Genomic DNA, 7,003 nt, shown 5'->3' with positions numbered 1-7,003 from the left:
ACACACACACACACACACACACACAGGACAGATGAGTGCAGCTGAACACACACATGCACATCAACACACACTGATACTCACATGCATATTTAGAGATGCTCCAGCAATAACAGCAGCCATTAGGCCAGTGGTCACTGAGCTCCAGGCCTTGTCCTGGCTGTTACTTCTTCATCCTCACACAAGACCTCATGGGAGTCACCCTTCCTTTGCTGAAGAAGAAGCTGTGAGCTTTGTCACCCACCTGATGGCAGTGGAGATCTGACCCCAGAAGCTACCCATGGGAAGTGTGTGCATGTGCCTGTGAGTACATGTGCATTCATGTGTATATCTATGTGCATGTGTTGTATATATGTGCAAATATGTGTGTATGAGCACGTGTGGTATGTATACATGTGTGTATGTTTGTGTGTGCTCTGTATATAATGTGTGTATGTTTGTGTGTGCTCTGTATACATATATGTATGTTTGTGTATGGTATGTGTACATGTTCACATGTGTGGTCTGTGTATGTGTGTGCATGTGTTTCTGTGCACAAATGTATATGTGTATATTTTGTATGTGGTCTGTGAACATGTATACAGGTGTATGTATCAGTCTAGATAAATGTGTCCATGTGTGCATGCCTGTGTGTGGTCTGTGTGGATGTGTGTGTTTGCCTGTAGTCTGTGTACATATATGTATGTTATATAGTCTGTGTACATGTTCACATGTGTGTACATGTGGCCTATGTGTATGTTTGCCTATGTGTAGAGAACTTGGACTCACTCAGTTATAGAGCATTTGAAGAGCCCCTGGGAAGTGCCACCCATTTCTAAAGTAGTTGTCCTGTTTTCTAGTCCAGCCCTGTCCCTTCCCCTCTCCCATAATGATACAAACCCCTGACAATGCTCAGTGATGTGTCTTTTCTACCTCAGCCCACCAGACATTGGGGAGGGGCACTGTGCTGTTTGAACTTCCATTTCCTGAATGACCTGTGGCATCAAGCCCCTTCCCAGGCCACAGCCATGCAGAAAGGAGGCCTCCCCGCAATGAGCTCTCCCCTTTTGCTCTGTCCACGGTCACTTCTGCTCACTGTTGGAGCTCTCTGTGCTGCTTCTAAGATGTCTTTTGAGAAACTCACAGTCGAATGTTTTGTGACCTTGACCTCAAGAGCCAGAGCTGAAGTCTCCTGGGAACTTAGGAATTTGAGGGAGGGAGGGAGGGAGGGAGGGAGGAAGGGAGGGAGGGAGGCATCTCTTCCCTTACAGACCCCATTAGCCTGAAAGGAACGGATGGCCACCCTACATCCCAGCACCCTGTAGGATGCCATTTTTACGTCTGTGGAGAGAAGCTGAATTTCTAACCATGACACCGTCCGGTGGAAGGAGCTGTAGCTGTACCCAGGAGAGGCCCGTCTCCAGGCCTCAGCTGAAGTGCTGACAGCCTCAGTGTGTGCTACCTGACCACAGCACACTGTCTGGGAGAGGAGGAGCCATGGCAGGGTGATTGTGCTTACCGACAGGTCTGCATGGTCACGGAATCCCAGGGTCTGAACTGTGTCTTCCCCTGCAGTGCGGCTGGAGACTAGCCCTTGAATGGTCCTGTGGATGGTGGCTTCAAAACCTGCCCAGGGAGATCCCAGATTCACCGAGGACCCCAGCACACCATTGGGCAGCATTCTGCCTTACACACCTCATCAGTCCCCAGTTATAGGATCAAATCTGCATTTCCTACAGACGGTTAGGAAGCGCTCACCACAGCAAACAGCCTGGTAAGATTGCTGTACAGGACTTCTTGGGGCCGTGATGTTCCTACAGTAGAGTCCCCATGGGCTTGTGTCATGTGTTTCATTTCATCTAGCACGGTCAGTCACATTACTTCAAGGAACACCCATCAGTCAGTGTGCGCTCAGGACTGCTGTCTAGGGATGAGTGCACAGGGGGAGCACCATGGGGGACAGCCTGGTGGAAGCCCCTGTCTCTTTTCCAGGGTCTCCCTCCCACCTGATGCTCACCCTGGTGGTGGCTTGTGCTTGCTGGCAGTTGGGCCTGTTTCTTTAACCCTCTGATCTCAGGGAACTTGGAGGAGCTTGGTGAGTCCACCTTATTTCCAGCATCCATAATGAGGATTTAAGAAGAAATTCCACAACCAAGGTGTAGTAGCATTTTAATTGTATTTTAATATATAAAGCCTGCCTGAATATCTGAGAGAAAAAGGGCCCCACTAGTCAGCCTTACAGACCAGGTAATGGTAACACACACCTTTAATCCCAGTAGCCACACTTCTTGCCATAGAAACTGGGTGGTACATGCCTTTAATCACAATGGTGCACGCCTTTAACCCCAGCCCTAGAGAGGATTATAAAATGGGAGCTCTCAACACACAGTCTCATTCTGAGATTCCTAGAGAGGGGATAGCCATTTCAGTCTGAGGTCAAGGTGAGAGCCAGTCCCTGGCTGTTTTGCTTTTCAGATAGAAGGAGAATGCGAATAAATAAATCCCACACTTACTCAGGATTAAGTATAATAAGGGGTTCTTTAGTGAAGGGGGACTCACAGGTCACAGTCCTCTGCACAAATGGGGAGCAGGAACCAAATCCAGCATTGTGGTGAGAGAGGAGAGATTGAGTGGGTGCATACCTTTTTGGTACCCAAGGCCATGTCCAATCTGGTCCAGTCTTTCAAAGGTCATTGGCTGAAGGAGGTCACCTATCATCAGATCTTCATGTTGAACCCCAGTTTCTGACCCTGAGCTTTTATTAATTGTGCTTCACCAAGGTCCACTTGATCTTCTCCAAAAATGTCAAACATTTCTGGAAATTTCTCCTCTACAAGAGTCTACTTAGCTACACGTTTGTAAATATAAACAAATGCACACGCAAACACACATGTGCCCACCATACACAGTCATACATGTACACACAAACACCTCTGTTCGTATTTGTATCTTTGCCTATTGATGCTTTCATCAGTGCAGTCTTTCTTTGGGGAGAGCTGGTCACCCTAAGCCCTGCGGCTGTTCGGGTGTGTCTCATTGCCCAGGAGCCTGGCAGAATTAATCAGGTTCTGTCGCTTGTGTCCCACAGAACAGGTGTGCTGCTACTTCATGCACATCCTGTACACAAGTCACCAAAGTTCCAGAACAACTTTGATTCCTTGGGTTGATGACTCTTATTTCCAGAAACAGGGAGATGAGGAGTGACCAAAGCCTTTGTTTGGCTGTGTGGTGGGAGCTGAAGCCATCCAGGTCCTGCATGGTGAGGCCCTTGGGCTCCTGTGCAAACACCCGGTGCATCCTAGTTAGACACAAAGGGTCTTCACTGCTCTCCTGGACTTGTAAAGGTTTTGAAGTGATCGACACCTAGGTGTGTATTCAGTCTCACTCACTGGGATCTAATGAGGGCAAGATCTGGGTATGCAGAGTTGAATTCAGCCTCTCTGGTTCTGTGACCCTCAGGGGTTGCAGAGGAAATGGCCATGGAGGGCACAGCCATTTGCTTGTGTGGCTGACAGGTGTTATGCCCTTCTTTAGTATGGGCAACAAACAGGGAGAATTTTCAAGAGGTGGAGGCCAAAGTTCTGAGGCAAAGAGCAACCATCTTACACTGGGTACTTTCATTTTCAAAGACGCATTTCATTTTAACCATGTCAGTGTGTGTGTGTGTGTGTGTGTGTGTGTGTGTTGTGTTGTGTATGCATGTGCTTGTGAGTGCCTGAAAAGACCAGAAGAAGGCGTCAGAGTCCCTGGGCTAATCTGGAGTGGAAGGAGCTGTGAGCCACCAGACAGGAGTGCTGGGAACTGAGCTCCAGTTCTCTTCTAATGTCCCGAGCACGCTCAACCGAGCACTGAGCCTTCTCTCCAGTCCTGGGTTGGATTCTCTAAAGCACAGTTTATGCCTTAGGAGCCAGGCAGCAGGTTCATCTCACCTGCCTTTTATGTCTCTCTACTCAGAACCGTGTTCCTGATATTTCCATTTCCAGCAAGTCACAGATGTTCACATGGTCCCAGCACCTGCTCAAAACAACTATGGAAAAACACTAAGGCAGAACTTGGCTTTAAAAAAAAAAACCCTGGGCCTATTTCTGCTCTCTCTGGCCTGGACCCTCCGGCACCATCCCGTGACATCAGAATTGACCAAGAGTGGGCTCTGGGGTGGTTCTTTGGTTGCCTTTGAACTGTAAGGTAAAGTAAACCCCGTTTCCCTTAACTTGCTTTAGTCAGAATATTTTATCTTGAAAACAGGAAAGATAAACCAGGGAATTACTTTGATTGTGATGTTTTTGTGTTTGACCATACTGTCAGGGGCAGGATGCATTTTCCTGTATGCACCCCTATTATCCTTTATGCCCCTTCCACTAATGGGGCTCCCTTCCCAGCCATTCTCACCCCCCCATTTCTCTTCATTTTAAGTCAGCTGAACTTGAGCTGTAGCTTCTCCCACACCTGATCATTTACACTCTGGGACCCTTTGCTGGAAGGCAGGTGGGCATCCTCCACACACCTGCACGGAGCTTAGTGGCTGGAATTTAGACAGCCACAGCCTGGGACCTGCACTCTGATATTGAGGGGTGTGTTTAAGCCTCGCCGGGGGAGAAGACAGATTACAACAGGAAGTGAGAGGTCAGCCCCCCGAAGTACCTGTAATGCTAAAGTCAGCGTGGTATTTCACTGTCTGTGTAGGCAGAGACATCTGCGGGTCCCCAGATCCCACCAGAAAACACTGTTTCCTAGGAACCTTAGCTGCAGATTTTGCCCGTGGCTGTGTTTATCCTGCCCTGCAAGTAATGCCAAAGGCACAAACGCTTCCCCAAAGTCCCCCGGAAAGCCGTCTGGAGCTTGTGAGTATCGGGTTCAAGCTCTTTGTCCATGAAAGGAGTTTTTAATAGGAAGTCCAGAGTGACTTCAGACTGTCCACTTGTCCCCAATGTCTGTCTTCTGCTTTCAATCTAACCAGACCACTCAAAAGTTGTTAAAGCCCATGCGGCCTCACCCACCGGACCTCACCCACACGGCCTCACCTCCAGAGGACATGGTGCAGGGCTCCTCTTGGTCTGAGACCCTGGTCCACATGGGGAAAAAAGATTGAGGTGTGGGCCGCAGTGTAAGAGTGACACCTGTCTAGCATGTAACTGGCTGTGAACCTTCAGACAGGAAGGGCAGAGCCGCCCTCCTGTTCCCGCCTTCCCAGAAGCTGGCTGTAAACATCTGTGTGAGGAGGACAGGTTTCCCTCAGGTCAGCAGCCAGCCCTGCCTTTATAACAGATGGTCTTTAAGCTGGGATTTTGTTGTCTGCTGGAGCTTGGCTTTCAACAGTCAGCTCTGGGCCGTATGTGGATCTCGTCCAAGCAGAACTGACGATTAGTTGAAGGGCTCAGTTCACTATGCACAAATAAGCACAATAAGGCCTCTGGCAGGTGGTGCTGCAGCCCCTGCAGCCACCCTGAGGCACCTGCTCCTTCCTCTCTCTGGACACCTGCTCTTTGGAACTCAGGATCTGGCCAGCATGGCATGGGCAACCAGGACTCGGGGCTTCCTGGGTTGCTCTGGCTTTCCCAGAGCTCTCTCTACAGAAGGATTGTTTAATAGATCATGTGACCAGCTGCACCACCCCCTGGTACTTACTTGCAGGACTCTGAGTTAGCATATTTCAGAGTTATCTATCTGTACTTCAACGCTGGCTCTATCACTACCTCGTAGTAGCCAAAGCTATGGGGTCAACAGGTTCTCAACAAGAACGAAGCTCAGTTACTTTGCACTCGTGACTCCTAGATTTTATACAAAAACACTAAGTCAGGTGTATATGCACAGAGAAAATTCGAAGTGAGATTACCCGTGAGCAGAAGCAACTAAGAGGTGGAGACAGTAAGGAGGAGGCTATGGTGGGGTCTGGCTATGCACACAGCTTCAATCAAGTACCCTTAGACAAATCCCTCAGCTGCAAACCTCTCTATCTGGGTGTCTGTACACGCCATAGACACGTGTATTTATCAATGCATGTGCCCATGTGGACAGCTCTGTCATCACCACGGGCCTGCCACGGAGATGACACACCAACATAGGCGTGAACATGACTCTGTGTAGTAGCATCTGACCTTGTATAGTGGCATATGATCCTGTGTAGGGATGGATGAGCCCCCATAGTGATGTATTAACCTTGTAGTGAACCATCAGTGAGCACACAAAATTTCCACTTTGTTGTGGGAATTCGTTCCAATAAGTCAATGATGTGGTGGTGACTAAGTCCTGTGGGCATGGTCTTCTCTGGGTACGTGACTGGATAGGAACTGAGGACCAAGGGTCGCATGTGCTCTTTCTGGGATGCTGTGGGAACCAGCAGAGCTATGGGTTGGAGTTCCCTTTGGGAAAGAGCTTACGATGCAGCAGTGGAGAGCTGGTTCCGGGGCAGGAAGGCCAAGCAGCTGGAGACATGACCCAGATCCCTCCTTCTGTCCTGTAATCATTGTGCATTGATTTGATTTAATAAAAGGTAAAACAGTCCCCAGATGTCCTGCTTCAGCACTCGATGGAATGTCCAGGGCTCCTTTGGTCCTTCCCTGGGTAGCTGGGCACTATGGCTTACCTTTCAAATGGCCCCTCAGGCTGAGCCTGCTCCTTACCCTGGGGCAGAACACCCAGAGCTTGTGGAGCAAGACCAGCACATCCTGGCCTCCTTCTGCAGGCCGCATGCTGGCTAGAGGATGCTGTGTTGAGTGTGAGGCTGTTGTGTCCAGACGCCGTATGTCAGAGGAGTGTGTTTTGTATTTATTATAGCCAGGCTGCATGAAACTCGTTAAGCCAATGCGACTGAAAGTGCCTGGTTAGAAAGTGTTGTTGGTGAGCATCCAAACTGTCTAGGCTTCCCAAAGCCAGTACGTGCAGTAGGATCAAAAACCCATTGCCATTGTTCTTGAGTTCTCAGTAGTCCTCATTGTCCGCTATGTTCAGCGAGTCCGGTTTTATCCCATGCTTTTTCAGACCCAGGCCAGCTGGCCTTGGTGAGTTCCCGATAGAACATCCCCATTGT

At 49.2% G+C, this 7,003-nt stretch overlaps 1 pseudogene; it reads right to left on the bottom strand.

The window, feature by feature from the left end:
* Window positions 1-6,665, bottom strand: part of LOC106144222 — a 49,493-nt pseudogene extending 42,828 nt beyond the window's left edge.
* Window positions 6,666-7,003: the final 338 nt, after the last annotated feature.

This window comes from Microtus ochrogaster, linkage group LG8, assembly GCF_000317375.1.
Source record: "Microtus ochrogaster isolate Prairie Vole_2 linkage group LG8, MicOch1.0, whole genome shotgun sequence".
Lineage (NCBI taxonomy): Eukaryota > Metazoa > Chordata > Mammalia > Rodentia > Cricetidae > Microtus > Microtus ochrogaster.
This window is presented reverse-complemented; position numbering and strand designations above follow the sequence as displayed.